Source organism: Falco cherrug, chromosome 2 (assembly GCF_023634085.1).
Source record: "Falco cherrug isolate bFalChe1 chromosome 2, bFalChe1.pri, whole genome shotgun sequence".
In the NCBI taxonomy this organism is placed as follows: domain Eukaryota; kingdom Metazoa; phylum Chordata; class Aves; order Falconiformes; family Falconidae; genus Falco; species Falco cherrug.
Window position 1 is genome coordinate 36,632,427 of NC_073698.1, and position 15,408 is coordinate 36,647,834.

Below are 15,408 nucleotides of genomic sequence, written 5' to 3' on the forward strand. Positions count from 1 at the left end.
TCCATCTCAGCCAGACCCAATACAATACAGATCATCACTGCTAAACATAATTTAAATGTATGACAACTGGGGCCTCAGGAACCACTACTGCACACCACTAAATTTGCTAGTCAGTCTTATTCAATTGTCTTTTGCTTGTGTTTTGTACTGATGTGTGTGTAAAGGTATATTTTTTACTTGCGTGCTAGATCTGAATTAGAGATCTTAGAAAGATTTGGCTGCCTTCACCAAAAGTCTGTGAATGATGTGGAGCCGGTACACAGAAGCACAGGTTGGAAGCAAAAATGTATAATATAGTTTACAGTAGTGGAGCTACATGAAGGAAAAAAACCACATCAATTTAAAAATGGCCTGCTTGTCAGAAAATGTGGAAACTGATTCAGAACAGGAGTGCTTTTTCCTTATCTTACCTACTCTCCACAAGAACACTTGACTGCAGCATGGTCAGGCAGTTCATCTTTGACAGTAAAATATCCTTGAGTCAGAGGTTAAGTGCTATGAGAGCAGATACAAACCTGGATATGCTATACAACAGGAAAACAGTCCATGGTTTTAGAAATGCACATTAGGAAAGAGCATGAAAGAAGAGATCTGAATCTAGTTCTCAGTGTTGCAGAAATGCTAAAAGGTTTTCATGTCATTCAAACATGTTCTTGGAATTCATGTCAATGTATTCTTGTTCCCTGTCTGAAAGGCTACAGTGGCTTTCTCATTCTAGTATATAAAAGTCTCTCTATATAAAAGTCAAGTATATAGAAACCGCAAGTCCATCATCTGAGCCTAAGGCCTTCTATGGAATACCATCCTCAGAGGACCTAGACAGATAATATCTATCTTTTTCCCATAAAACCAAGGTTTAGCTGCCAGTGTGTTTTCTTTGTTGGTATATTTTTAGAGAAGACATGCCCTAGGTTTGCTTATTAGCTGATCTAGCTCAGATTTTTTTGCTAGGAAGTTTTGGGTGTACTGAGGAACTTTGTATACTACCATGGAGCCTATATAAATAGGCTTACTTGTGGCTGCCGTTGAATGAAAATTGCTCATTCTGATGCTTGTTGCAGAATCAGGAGCTGAAACCCTGCAAGTTCACTTTGGAATGTATTCCGATTATGAGATTGACATTAAGACCAGCAGTATCTGGCTGTACAGAAAAACTGATGACGTTGCAGTTGGTGATTTCTGGCACTGACTTCAAATACAAGGTCTTTAATACAGAGTTAACTCTACCATGTAAAAACATCCATTTAGAAACCTGGGGAAATGAAATATTCCCTTTCACATGCCTTTACCAGTCTATCCTTCTCCTGAACATACTGAGTTCATGTGCTAAACAGAAAACTTTCCTATGAGTGAAAGAAAGCAGGTCTTGCGTGCAAGTCATATGACAACGATCTCCCTGGCTGTTTTGTTGGGCTGTAGCTTTTTATGTCATTTTCTGCATCTGTCAGAATGGGTGTATAAAGAACAAATGTACCTGTGGATCATCACAGACCTGTTCTCTTTCTTCCAGAACATCCCACTCACAATTTGTCATCAGTTTGTGACTCTGTGAAGTCTTAAGTGTTTGGAAATAGCCTAAGTTCCCAGACCTCTGCAGGAACTTCCTGCTCAGTCTACAGAAATACGGACCATGACTTTTGTGCTACACCATCTGGAAGGCATGCCTCTCCCTCTAACACTAGTCCTAGTAGGCTGTTGCCTCTTGACAAATGGTAGTTTCAGATGTCCAAGGTTTGAATTCAGCTACAACTGTACCTAGGGCTACAGTAGCTTTAAGGGCACTTCTTCCAACAATTTTCTGTAGTTCAATTTACTCTGCTTTAAAGAAGCAAAACGTATGACCACTGCCCCTGCAAGGTAGGAAACAATTCCTTTTTTTCTTCTGCTACAAATTCAGCCATGCAGCCATTAAAGAGCTGTCATCACCAACAAATTTTTAAGCCCCTGCATGAGTCCACTGTTTTTCTTCTGAGAGCAGGGATAACAACATTTTATTACTTTCTTCTTTTCAATATATGTGCAGTTATTAAACAAGTGCCTTCACCTGGGTATGTAAACATGTCTAATGAGGCTGATCTTTGGCATGCCTAGTCCCTAGTTCATCAGCAAATACTGGGAATACCCTCCCCCGTGATTCTGCAATCTCTACTCTCACTGTATTCCGCATACACAATACATATTCAAATCAGATCCTTGCTGTGTTAGTGCAATAAGCAAACGCCTTCAGAGAAAACCTAAAACATCTTCTGAATCTTTTGAGGATTAGAAAGACTATTAAAATGACATTTTATTCATATTTAACCCCCATAAGTGATTTTGACTTTTCATGGTGGATTTGCTTAAGTGAGCCTGAGTCACACCTCAAGCTGTACATTGTTCTGCAGTTTCACAGTGCGAGGGTTGATGCAAACGTTTTTTTCATCTTCAGTGCACACAGATCTTCATCTATAGTTTTTTACTCTTGAGTCCCAGGTTAAAACCAAAACAAATGTTTAAAACAAATATACACAGATCTGAGTCAGCCATGATTCCTGGTACCAGGCTGCCTATCTTGACGCAAAAGCAAAGAGCTAAAAAACACCTATAGCTGAGTTGCTGATTATGTAGGCTGAACTTAAGGTTTGGGCATCATGATACTGTTCAAAACACAGAAACTAGTATATTATAGGTTTCATGCCAAAACAGAAAAGTCCAGTTTATCAAAGGTAAAACTGAGTTCACAATTCCTATAAAATAATTCTGTTAGAAGAGGTTTGTTTCTGTTTTCTGAGTTAATTAAGAGCTATAACTGTTTTTCTCCATGTACCTTTAGGTAGTGATGTGACATACAGTTTCTAAGAATAATCACTTGTGAGCCATTTATTGAGTACTTGAAATTCAACAAAGGAATTGTATTGAATTGAAGTTATGTTGACACTACGGTTTTTGCCTGATTGGAAATATGAATTATGTTAGTGAACTCACTTTACATGACTGTTCTCTTCTATTAGTTTAGTACTATCTATTTCCACAAAAATCCTGCCAGAAAATGTCATACTTTACAGATAGTGAAGGCATGTTACAAAATGAAAACACAGACACTACTGAAGCCAATCTGATTCTTAAAGCGGGTATGTGTAAATGTCTCAAGGTTTTGTTTTTATTTTTTCAGCTGCAATTTCACCCATACCTCATACAACTCCACTCACAGACGCAGGATACTGAAAGCATCTGAAAATGAAAAGAGAAAAAGGGGCAACCAACAGCAGAAACATTTTTTCCTAACGTCTTGCATATCAATGTTTTATTCCATCATTGTAAAATTAGGATTCACATCCTGTGGCTAATTTGATATTTTTAAATGTTTCTTCAGATTTCAGTTATGCCTTCCCACGTCAAGAAAGCAGATGCTCAGCAAATAGACTCTTCTGAATGAAGACTGGTATTAATTCCCTCTCTGCGTTCTTTCTGGGATCAAAAGATGGACTTCAGCCACTCTCTTCACTTCCAGACTTCTAAATTTGGAAGGAGATTACACTTTTTACTGTAATATGAAGTTGATGACATTCATACTGTAATCCATTAGAGGCAGAGCTGAACCATCAAATTCATTTCAATTGTAATCCCAAGCACTTCAAATCCAGTTCTCCATAAGGGAAATTTAAATACATTAAATCAGTCAAGATCTGCAGCTCTTCATGTGTTGTTAAGAGATCTAAATAAAATAAAATAAAATAAAATTTGAGAGAACATATGATATTTTTACCAGGTAAGAAATAATTTGAATAGTTGGTTGAAATGCATTACAACTGTTTTGTAAGTTTTTGCAGTTCTTCACTTTACACAACATACAATAAGCATTCAGCTTCTTCTTTATTGCTTGCTCCTACTGATTTTGGGTTTTTTCTGCAAACATGCAGGCTTTTAATTAATATTGTACATTAGTATCCCTAATTACACTGTTCTGATCAGCAGGTAATTATTCTGTGTATAAATGCAAATATGGTTTTCTGACATTTAACTTTGTGCACTAGTGAAGTTAAAGCAGCTATTTATTTACAATAGCATGGCACACATTATGCCAAGAAATCTAAATCACAGTAAAGTTCAAATGTTAACAATGGATTAGAAATATTCATTAAAAGTGCAGGAATGGAGGGTAATTCAAGGTGGTACTGTATACTCCTTCAACAGGAAATGCAGGAAATATTGCTTAATGATTGTGAGACAATCATTTAGACATAATTTAAATATCTAAACTTAAGATCTCCCAAGGCATAAGAACCTGAACAGTTAATAGGGTGATTATTATTAAAAGCTTGCTATTATGAATGCTGGAGGTTCATTTAGAACATGTGAAGGTCATTGAAATTCAGAACTACATATACTTGTTAAAATAGTTTTTTGACACTACACCGTATTTAAAAGTATTTTTACCCTACTCCCAAATGTCTACTAGTACTAGATTTATGATGTGGAAGTTCCAGGATTCTCAAAGCCGTCTGTAGAAAAAACAAAGACTTTAAGCTTAAATCACCTGTAAGTCAACAGCAATTTTGTGTTCAGGTTTTTAAGGATAAGGTTTTTAAGGATATTTTAAGAGTTTTTGAGAAGGTTTTGTTTTTTTTTTTAATTTCTACTTTTTGTGTCAGTCTTATTTATTTACATCTAGCTGTCGCTTTTCCGTTTACCAACTTATAATTCTGCTGATATCAAGGGTCATAAGTGTGACAGAATACTTCCTCTCCACTCCATTCTTATGGGGAAAACAAACAAACAAAATCTCTGAACAAAAACCAATGCAAACAAAAACCTTCCTGGTGATTTCAAATGTATGAAAACAGATCACTTTTCTAGCCTGTCTGGAGTGGATGTTCAAGATGAAGCATAGAGGTGCAAAGTGGGTGAGTCACTGCACCCTGTGGGATATTGTTACGTTAATTTTCTGCCTTTATACACCAGGAATTTGACTGAGAAGTTAGCTCCAGTGACACCAGCTGCTCCAAAAAGAAGAAAAGTACATCTAATTCCTCCTTTCCACTCTCATCTTTACAATGAGATGAAGAAGAGAGCATGTATTAGAATTTAGTTCAAAAGTAGTAGCTACAACCCTCATGTCCCCAAGTTCAACAAAGGCTCCCAGAACTCTTACTTCAATAGAAATTTGCTCAAATAACATAGTTAACTCACATTTAAAACTGGACAATAGTCTTTAATATATAAGTCCCTAAGGAGGTTCCGCTTTTGCAGTCTCCCAGCCTCCACGGCACCATGAAAAGTTTTGGTGCCTTAAGAAAGATCATTATTTCCTTTTTTATATGGTTCTTCAGAGCTAACTGTGACTGTTGGTTTTTCACAAAGCATTGAGTTGAGTAGTAGGGAGAAACAGCAGCAATTGTGTCTATACTGATGAATTAAAGGAATCCACAGAACTTTCCCCAGCTCTGGAATTCAATTATCTCTTCCATTGAAATTCAGAATGTAGTCCCTTGAACAATGTAGCCTGGGATATCTATGCTAGGTCTGTATTTGGAAATCAGCAGAGACCTGAGGTTATTCTCAATTACCAGTTTAGCCATAGTCACCCAGTTTTAGAAAGCAAGAGCTTAGCAGTTCAGACCGAAGCATTTCCAAGGCAGTTACCCATGTTTCCAGAGAGCAGCTGAACACAGCTTTAATTAACTAGCAGAGATATAGCTCCTCTTGGGCTGTGACACTTTGGTTCAGATAAAATTCTCTGAAAAGAGTGAGTGCATCTTCCCAAGGAGCAGCGTGGCACACTTAGTTTGGAAAAGATTATGGAGTACATGGAGAATGCAAAGTAGACTGTGACAGCCAAACATGGCCCATCAAGTATGGGTATGGTTCCTAAGAAGAGCAGAGAAAAAGCATTCAGCGAAGTCTTGAAAATGGAAAAATGGGGTTTCTTAGGATGTTGTCTTTAAGAAAAAGGTGGAAGAAGAACAGTGTTACAACTGTCTTCATCTTGGGGGTTCTACCTCTTATGAATTGGTAGTAATTCTTTCCATAGACATAATTTATTTGTTTGTGTCTTTTTAATCTCTCAGAATGTAAGGCAGTCTAACTAGTGATATTAATTACAACATTAGGTAACTCTCATTCTCATAACTGTCATTTCAGTGATATAACTTAAATTAAGAACTTTTATTACCATAATATTTCTCATTTAGCACAGACTACTATACAAACATACAATCTAGGGAAGGCAGAAACAAATCACGGCAAAGAATTCTTCTAAGATCTTTTCCCAAGGCTGATTTTTTTTCTTCCTCTCCTCCCCCGCCCCCCGGTACAAAAAAAACCCCACCCAACAAACAACCCCTAAGCAAATTAGTTGAAATTGCTGAATACCTACATGAGACTTTCCCAGCTTCAATATTTAACAGGAAAACAAAACCATTCTTTTTATAAACCTGCACATAAAAGTATCAAGAGATACCAATTATGCAACTGTTTTTGGAAGGCAAGAATCTAATACTTTTTGTCATGGTGAGGTGTCATTTTAGGGCCAGATTTTTCAATTGCAATATGTATTTTCAAGGTACATGGAGTCCATCTGCCCTACTTATAGTGTTAAACAGCAGTATGAGGAACATTAGAGGGGCAATCAAATAATCCACCTTCTGAGCTAGCCACTGACCAAAAGAAAATATTGAAGGTGAGGACAAGGGTAGGATCTGAGATCCCACTTCTTTCTGAAAATTACTTTCATGGTCTAAGGCCCAGAAACGTGTTCAGAGGTTACCGTATGGTGACTGGAACAAAAGAATAACCTGGTTGTTTGCTAAGAGTGCCTGTTTAGGAAACAGCACTTTAACTTCTATATCCTGCCTCAGTGATTTTTCAACTACTTTTATATTAAAAAAAAATATTTATAGAATGCCTTAACATTCTTGGTAGCTGAGGGCAAAACCCAGGACATTAAGTCAAGGTTTTAAGACTTTGCTTTCTCATGATCCTTGTCTTTTGGGGTTTTTTTGGTTTGTTTGTTTTTGTTTTTTACTTTTCCTATCTAGTGCAATGAAACATTTTGCAGAGTGGCATCATCTTTTCACTTTTAGTTATTCTTTTTCCCAGCACTTTCTGTTGCCTACTATCCTATGTTCAGTCCTGAGGAAACTTCCCAGGTGGTTGGAGTATACAGTTTTGTAGCCATTCTGGTTGAAGAAAATATTAATCCATTACATGAGAGATGGGAACAACCACCATAATTATGTTTTCCTTGCTTTTAAAGAATGGCCTCTGATAAATTTCTGTGAGAAGCCCGTATCTGTTGGAGCATGTAGGTATGCCTGAGAGTTCTTTCCACATTTGATCCCTCAACTGAACAATCATGTAGGGTGGAGTTAATTTGACTAAATACAGGCTTCTTATGCTACTTAAGATACACACTGCCATCATGTATGCCAAAAAATTCTAGTGAGCCATATCTGTCTCTAGCACATAGGATTCATTTGGTCGAAGGAAGATGTCTACATCTAAACTGACTTTCAAAAGCTCCCTTATATAGCCTTTTGCAAGACATGGGCATTTCTGAAGCCAAATTAATGACATTCTAAGGCAGACATCTAGATCAGCTTAAACACATCCTGAGAGTAGATTTGGGTTTTCTTTGTGGTTTTTTGGTTGTTTTTTTTTTTTCCTCCCCAGTTTATGTATAAAAAGCCATATATCACAGGCTTCCTTGTGCATACTTGCAGTGTGCATGCCTACAACTGTAAATGGGACAAACTCCAGTCCTGGCTTCTGGAGCTGGTTCTTCAGCAGGAGGATGCCAAGTGCCCAGGCTTGGTTGTGTGCAGGGGAAGAGCTCTAGCATTTTACAGAGTCAAGCCTAGAGGAACCTGCACAATTCAGGCAGCAACTGACCCAGACGGTTTCTGACAGTTCATGATTTCTGAGTTAGGGGACCTCAGATTACCTAACTCTTGGTTTAGGTGAGTCTTTCACTGTACATGCCCTGTATATGCTCCCAGAAAACCTGATCACAGAATACATAAAGAAGATCTTTAAGTGCTAAACAAGGAACAACTGATTTTATCTACCCCAAAACAACATTTTTTTTGTGGAGGGTATCTTGCATCTTTGATTAAAGGTGTACTGCTGTTCATTTGTTGTTAGCACCCTCCTCTTTAAAGAAGGCTTTAGGAGTCACCAAGCCAGCAGTCACTTGTAAATTTATTATTTGCAGATCATGGAACAAGCAGATGTTGACAACTTTGTCAGAGGCATCACAAGAAATAATGTAATTTTTTACATTAAAAAGGAAAAAACTGGAATTATAAAAGTTCTAAGTGGTTTTACTGAAAGGCGTAGATATATAATTAGAGTGTTATTAAAATTCAGATATTCCAGTTTTTTATTTCACAGCTATTATGACCTAACTGTTTCTGGTTTACTTAGAGATACTTGAGTTCACAGACCATTGACCGAATGGCCTGCAACAGCCACTCAGAAATCATTATGCTTTTTATGTTAAACTAGTTTACACATAAAGACATTAAGACACATTTGGAAGTGGAATAGGGCCAATGAGGGCCAGCAAAGATGGCTGAGAACTATGGTAGAATTTACATGTAATAAAAACATGCAAAAGGTTGAATTACTTAGTCAGGAAAAGAGAAACATTGAAAGGGAACTGAATCAGGTTATCAATACAATATAAAACATACCAAAAAAAAAAGAAGAAAAAAAATAGTTACTGTTGCTTGGCCTGTGCTACAGTATATTGAAAAAAAACACACCATAAAATGAAATAAAAAGGAAGTAAATATCCAGTGTTTTATAAACAATGCTTCTACACCAAATAGTCTCAGCAAACAGAGTTAGTACTGCAGAAAATCATGAGAGAATATATATTTCCACTAGGTCTTAAAAAAAAAAAAAGGATAATTTTATACCCACTAATAACATTTGTAACTATGGTAGCTAAGATAACAATAAGGCTAATCAGATCTTTCATTGTAGGTTATACTCTGATACCACACTGCAGTCAGGAAGGAATTATTTGTATCCTCTGTAAACTATAATTTAATGCAGCTGGTTACATGTCCTGTGGAGGAAGTTTCTGCTAAAACATTAGGTAAAGGCAGTACTAGAATCACCCCTTTGCACAATGAATGTGATGTAGAATAAGCAGTCTCAGCAGTCACACCTAAGTTTAGTTATGGGTGAGACTGTTAAACACATTAGTGAGAAAACAGCATAGATTATTTTTCCTTGAAAAATGCACTATTTTACTTATAAAATTGTTAAAAGATAAATTGTTTTAATTTTGGTTTGCTTGACTTTTATGTCTTAAATTTAGACTTTTACATAAAATTTGTAGAAAAATAGTAAAATGCAAAGTAGCTAAAGAGAAACTGTATAAAACAAAAAAGATTTCAGGCCCATGCACATTTTTTACCTTACACCCATTGTAAAACCATGGTTTCCTGGTATTTCTTATAAATATGGTGACAGCAATCGCAGCATAAAAAATGCCATATTGGTAACATTCAAAAATTTAGAAACTGAGCTGATACTGAAAGGTGGGATTTCTACACACTTTTTCTTTGATTAAATTATGTTGTAAGCCAAATTCTAGAAATCCAGTTAATTTATCCTTTTAATTGAGGTACTCTTTCAAATTGTCAAACTTACAACCGTTCTTGTTAATTAGTTTTGCTTTTTCTCTCACTGCTGAAAAATAAGTTATTTTAACCACCTTCAGGGTAGAAAAGAAAACCAGCAATACCTATTTTTTTCGATTTTGTAAAATTCAGTATCACAAGCTGTAGACATATAATCATTCAGAAAATGCTTAGCACCTTTCTCTGGTACATAGAAGACTGGTCTTGACGTGCCTTTGGTCTGCAGAATAACAAAAACTAGCACTTTTTTGGCAAAGTGCTCAAAAAAATGTGAGTGTTCCTCTTTTTAGGAATGGACATACTGAAGCACAGGGTAGTGAAATGACTTGCCAGGGTAACCAGACAGACTGACAGCAGCAATGTCCCTAAAGGTCAGACCACCCAAGTCCTGATCCTCTGGGATATGTACTTAAAGAGTCTTCTCTGCTCAGAAGACAGTCATCAGACAATTGATCCTATTGAACATGTAATTTCAGCCATGTGTTGTAGGTAAATATTTGTAAAGAAACATGTTATCTTTATTTCATTGCACTTCAGTAACAAGAAGGTTCCACAGGAATGGGTATAATTACCAAAGAAGAAAAGTTAAAATTAGGTCCCTAGAGGCAGTTTCATGGTCTATGAAGAAGGTGAAGATAGAACAGACATTTTGGTACCTATATAAAAATCTTTGTTTATGAAGTCACTCAGTAGTTACTGTGCTTGAAAATATTCTGTCACTTAGGCAATATATGTGGAAAACATAGTGAGTCAAACTGGGACTTCTTCTCTGCAAGGAGAAACATGAGAAAAAGAATATATGTGCAAAACATATGCTTTTTCTGAACAGCTCCATAAATATGGATCTACTTGAAACCATGGGGATTCTAGGTGATGTCCAGAGGCACTAGAAAATCTCCAGCAGCTAGATGATCTCCAGAGGTCCCTTCCAACCCCAACCATTCTGACAAAGATTAGCCAAGACCAACTTCAACTCAGCCTTACATGACATGTACTGAGCATCTTGGGATGAATATCTTTCCGTGGAAGAAGCTGGCCCACCTCAGCAATAAGTTTTCTAGCTACAAAACATTTTCTATTTTCTCCTTGGGGGTGGATGGCACGGGGAGTTCTGTTTCTTCCATCCAAACACTCAAATTATTTGGTGATAGACAAATTACATGAAAATAGATGGACAGGAGTTAATGCAACTCCACTTACACTTTGTGTGACTACTGATCACAGTGGGATCACAGTCTGACCTAATGTGACATTATCACCTCTGCAACAAGCAAATATCACGTCTTTGTAGCCAGAGCAAGGAAAAGCAGAAACCATCAAATCTATAAAAATCTAAATTCACTACTTATATAAGAATAGGATTGACATAAAAGGGAAAATGTCATCTGAAATTCTGAATGGATAAGGAGATACAGAAGTCTGAACAGAGATGCTTGATGCTGTTTCAGACACCCTAAAATATTTTGTCTTGCCTCCTGATGCCCCTCTGAAAGATGGGAGTCACAGTCAAGTCCTGTATCATACCTGCCACTCCTGTGTGAATGTTTTTTACACTGTATGGCATCTAAAAAGACACCAGACACCCATGTTAGGCACCTGAATTTCTTCTCAGATTTCTGTGCTGTGCCCTGGAGAATATGCAGTCAAAATATATGGAGCAAAAAAATCTATCTACATTTAATGTGGAGTTCAGTAAGTAAGGCTGCATCTAAATTGCTTGGTAAGTGTCTCTGTGGCAGGCTGGCAAGTCAGAGACCTGGTAGCAGCTCAGAGTGGCAGCTTTCCAGCCTGCACACCCGAGTTCCCTTTCCATAAAAGAAATTGTTCATTTTATTCAAAGAAATAGATTACTAAATTTAAGCTCTTGCCAGGGAAGGTTTGAGCAAAATGTCTTTTTACTTCATACTAAGAATGTGGCAACTAAAATAGACTTCATAATCCAGTCCAATTTTTAAGAAAACTGTAGGAAAAAGGTGAGGAATAGGACTTGCCTGTGTGTAACATGCATGAAATTGGTATTCATTATCCCAGACTGTCTGTTGCACAAAAAGACACTGATCTAATATATGTCAGGCATAATATAGAGAATAAAAGATTGCTTGTGCTTTGCTCTTCATGGCTGCTTTCTCTGTACTTTCAATCAGATTTTGTGGCAGCAACTTAAGCAGCAATAAAAGTATAACACAAACTTCTCTTCATTTCAAGCTGTTACAATAACAGATTAAAATTCCACACTTTGTCAGCAGTCAAATAAAGCACATAAACTTAGGGAGTGTGAAAACATTGCAAGGTATGTGAACATTAGGCTGAATAAAGTATAAAATATATAATCTAAATAAAGGTAATTCATCTGTTAACTGTAGCATACATTTTATGCAATCATTAATTTCAAGCTGTTTAGCTAAACCACAAACTTCAACATGTTTACCAGCATGCAATTTAAAAACAAATAAGAAATTAAAAAAAAATAAATGAAGGCTATTACATACTGCTAGCAAAAGTTAATTGATGGATTTAGTGTATGATGCTAAGATGTATCAAGAAATAATAAATCAAATAATAATTAATCCAATTCATATCATAAGGTGCTGCATTTATTCTAAATTTCTAATGCAGTTAATCTTGAATCCTAACAGAAAATTGTGCTTCTTTTGCATGTCTTCATTAATCACTAAGTCCGGATTTATGCTGATCAAAGCAATCAAAGAACATCAATCAGAAATCCAGCAGAGAGCAACCATCAATAAGATAGGTATATAAACAACTACTGAATTACTTAAATGTCAATTACATTAAAAGTTGCTTTCCTATATGTTGATCTTATACTGTTAAACTTTTTTTCATTTGTTCCATCTACAGACATAAAATATCACAGGAAAAGAATTAAAAAAAGAAAAGAAAGAAAGAAAAAACATGTGCTTAAAACTAAACTTCTTCTAATTTATATTGAAATCCCCTGATGTTATAAATACAGCTAATGTTTAATTATCTCCTTGATTTACAATCAATTTTTATGTTATCCTAGCAAAATGATAATAATTGTACCCTTTAAATCATACTGTCATTTTAAGCTTCTTTCTATGTGAAAGTTGTTATCTTGTGGGCTCCAAAAAAGTAATTCACTATCTGAAAAACTTTTTTCTTGGCATACTTGCATTCCTTCTTGCAGCACAGCTCCTGTTAGGATAAGATCTATGTTAAAGTAGTTAAATGAATGTTGTGATCTGAGTAATAGGGTGAGCTGGAGAATGACAATGCTGTTTTGCAAGAACTTGTAATATTTAACATGTTCACACTGCTACACTGGACTAAAACCTAGATATTTGGTGTTGGGTGTTTTTTACAAAACAAAAATGTGCCAAAATGCATGTTTTTTAAAGAAGAATGGATCAATTCAGCTTCACCTCCTTCTGTTTCTCTCCCTTTCTTCAATGGGATGCTTCTATCTCTTTCTCATCATTTTGTCATAAATGACTGGGAGGCTTGGGAACTGAAGATCTCATTATATAACCTTTCCCACACTATTATTTCCCCACAAATGTTACAGCTTGAAAGAATGTGTAATAAAGAAATACACAGAGATGAAAATGTTCTGATTAACATTTACAGTCTCTATCTTTTAAAACCAAAGAAACTGTGCAAACAGTAGAAAGTTTTTTAATGAAACTTTAAAATAAATTATAGCATTTCAAGTTCCAAAAAATGCCTTCTCAAAAGTACTTAAAGCAACCAAATTATCACATGGGTAAAAGAAGACAAAATCTTTGTTACTTCTCCACTGAAGTATTGATTTGGTGATTTTTTTCAATTCTTTTAAAAGTTTACAGCACTAATACAATTTCAGATTTCTTTCAGGCCAATATTACACATCTTGTTCTTCTCTTTTCCCCTAGGGGTTAAAAACTTGGGATGTACTGAGTAATGTGTCTACTTAAGTTCTTAAATATTATAGCAGGTAGGACTGATACAGAATGGAAGACGAGCTCTTCCGGTCCATTCCAACACCTTACGGTAAAACTGCACACAGTCTGTCTCTTGCTGTTTACCCAGAAGTTTTGGACTAGAGCAGTTTGTTTCTGACAACATAACATGTAAATCCCTTCATTTGCTCTTGAACCAAAATCACCTATGGGTGATTCCTTCATTAAGAAGGAAATACTTCTGTGACATCAGTGTCCCAAGGTTCACCTGGAAAGGCAGCATTTTCAAATTAACTAACATTTATATGCAATACAAAGTTTGTTTGAATTACTTTTCTCTGCATTCATATCCAAATGTGGCAGAAAGATTCCTTTTTATCAAGATGCTTCCTGAGTTATTTATGCAGCAAGAGTTAATAAGCTATTTCTTGTCTTCTCCATACTGAAATTCTAAAGCATATATAATCATGGCTCAGCTTTTCCTTTGAAATTGCAGAAGCTTGTTTTTCTTTATGGTCTGTCTTGAGTCTGTATAACAGATTGTCCAGGCCATATAACAGTTTGTTTTCCAGTCTGTTTAGATGATGTAGTGTTATCTGCAGTTGTTTGTTTATTTGTATTTCATCTTTAGGAGAATCTGGTATGCACCAGACAGCTTTGTCCTGATAAAACCATCTTATTAGAGCTTGGCATTCCCGTCTGAGTTTCTCCTTGTACTTTCATATTCTTTGTTCCACAGAAAAGTAAAGTAAGCCTGGACCAGCCTTAACATTGCTTTATTGTTATGTATACAATGTTTCTTTTTATTTACAAGCTTGTTATTTTGGAACCTTGCTACAGAGAGTATTTTTAGCAGGTTAGGTATTTCCTCCAATACTTCACATGCAATATATAAGGAGCTTTGGTCTAAGTTTAAAAACAAACATTGTTCAACTGTTAGCAATATTAATACTATTAATCAAGTTTATAAATATCTGTCTTACCAAAAATTTAAGGATAAAACAATAAACCATCTTTCTTTCAGGCTTATTTTAGATTCAGTTTTTCCATACTGTGTGTGCAATGGCAGTATTTACATCAGGAAAACCAACAAAAACAACAAAAAAAGAGGCTTAAAAAACCCCTTTACTTAAAAAAGCCTGAAACATAGTTCAAATATTTGACAAAATAAAGTAATATCCTACTAGTTTGTAAATTACTCATCTAGACCTTGGTGGAATTTTCCCTGAGGTACTTACGACTTCAACCTGGTTAAGCAATAGAAAATACTAGTGCAGGAAGTTAAGTTTGAAGATTTAATTATTAAGAGGACAAACACAAAGCTTACCTGTAAGGAGGAATAGCCAGAATATTATAGGGCTATCATCATACTTTCAAACTTAGAGAACTGCTGGGACAGGCTGTCTGTTGGTAAGGATACAGAAGATAGCAAGAGGTTAAGTAACAGTCAACACAGATTTATAAAGAATGAATGATGTAATTCCAAAGACACTTCGATCTGTAGTAAGGGAGAAAAAGATTAGTTGTCATATACCATAATGTAAGCAATGTATGTGACACTGCCACACATCATGTTGTCACTACAAAATGAGTGAAAATTCATCTAGATCAAAATATTGTGAGTTGCATATACAATTAGCTGAAGATCCATACTGAAAAAGTAGGTATCGTGGTGCAGTGTCAAAATAGAAATCTGTGTCAAGTAGTGTTCCACAGAAGTCTGCTCTGAAACTGGCACTATTTAATACTTTCATTAATTATCTGGACAGTGGAATAGAGGTAATGTTTATAAAATTTACAGATGATACCAAACTCAGAGCAGATGCAAGCACACTGAAGCACAGGGTTAGAATTCA

At 35.8% G+C, this 15,408-nt stretch overlaps 1 long non-coding RNA gene across 1 annotated transcript in view; it reads right to left on the reverse strand.

The window, feature by feature from the left end:
* Positions 1-2,815: 2,815 nt before the first annotated feature.
* Positions 2,816-15,408, reverse strand: part of LOC114017941 (uncharacterized) — a 75,974-nt gene continuing 63,381 nt past the window's right edge. The window contains exons 5-6 of the long non-coding RNA XR_008731118.1: positions 14,880-14,952; positions 2,816-3,694 (exon numbers count right to left, since the gene is read on the reverse strand). This is a non-coding gene — a long non-coding RNA (uncharacterized LOC114017941). The remainder of the gene's footprint in view (positions 3,695-14,879; positions 14,953-15,408) is intronic.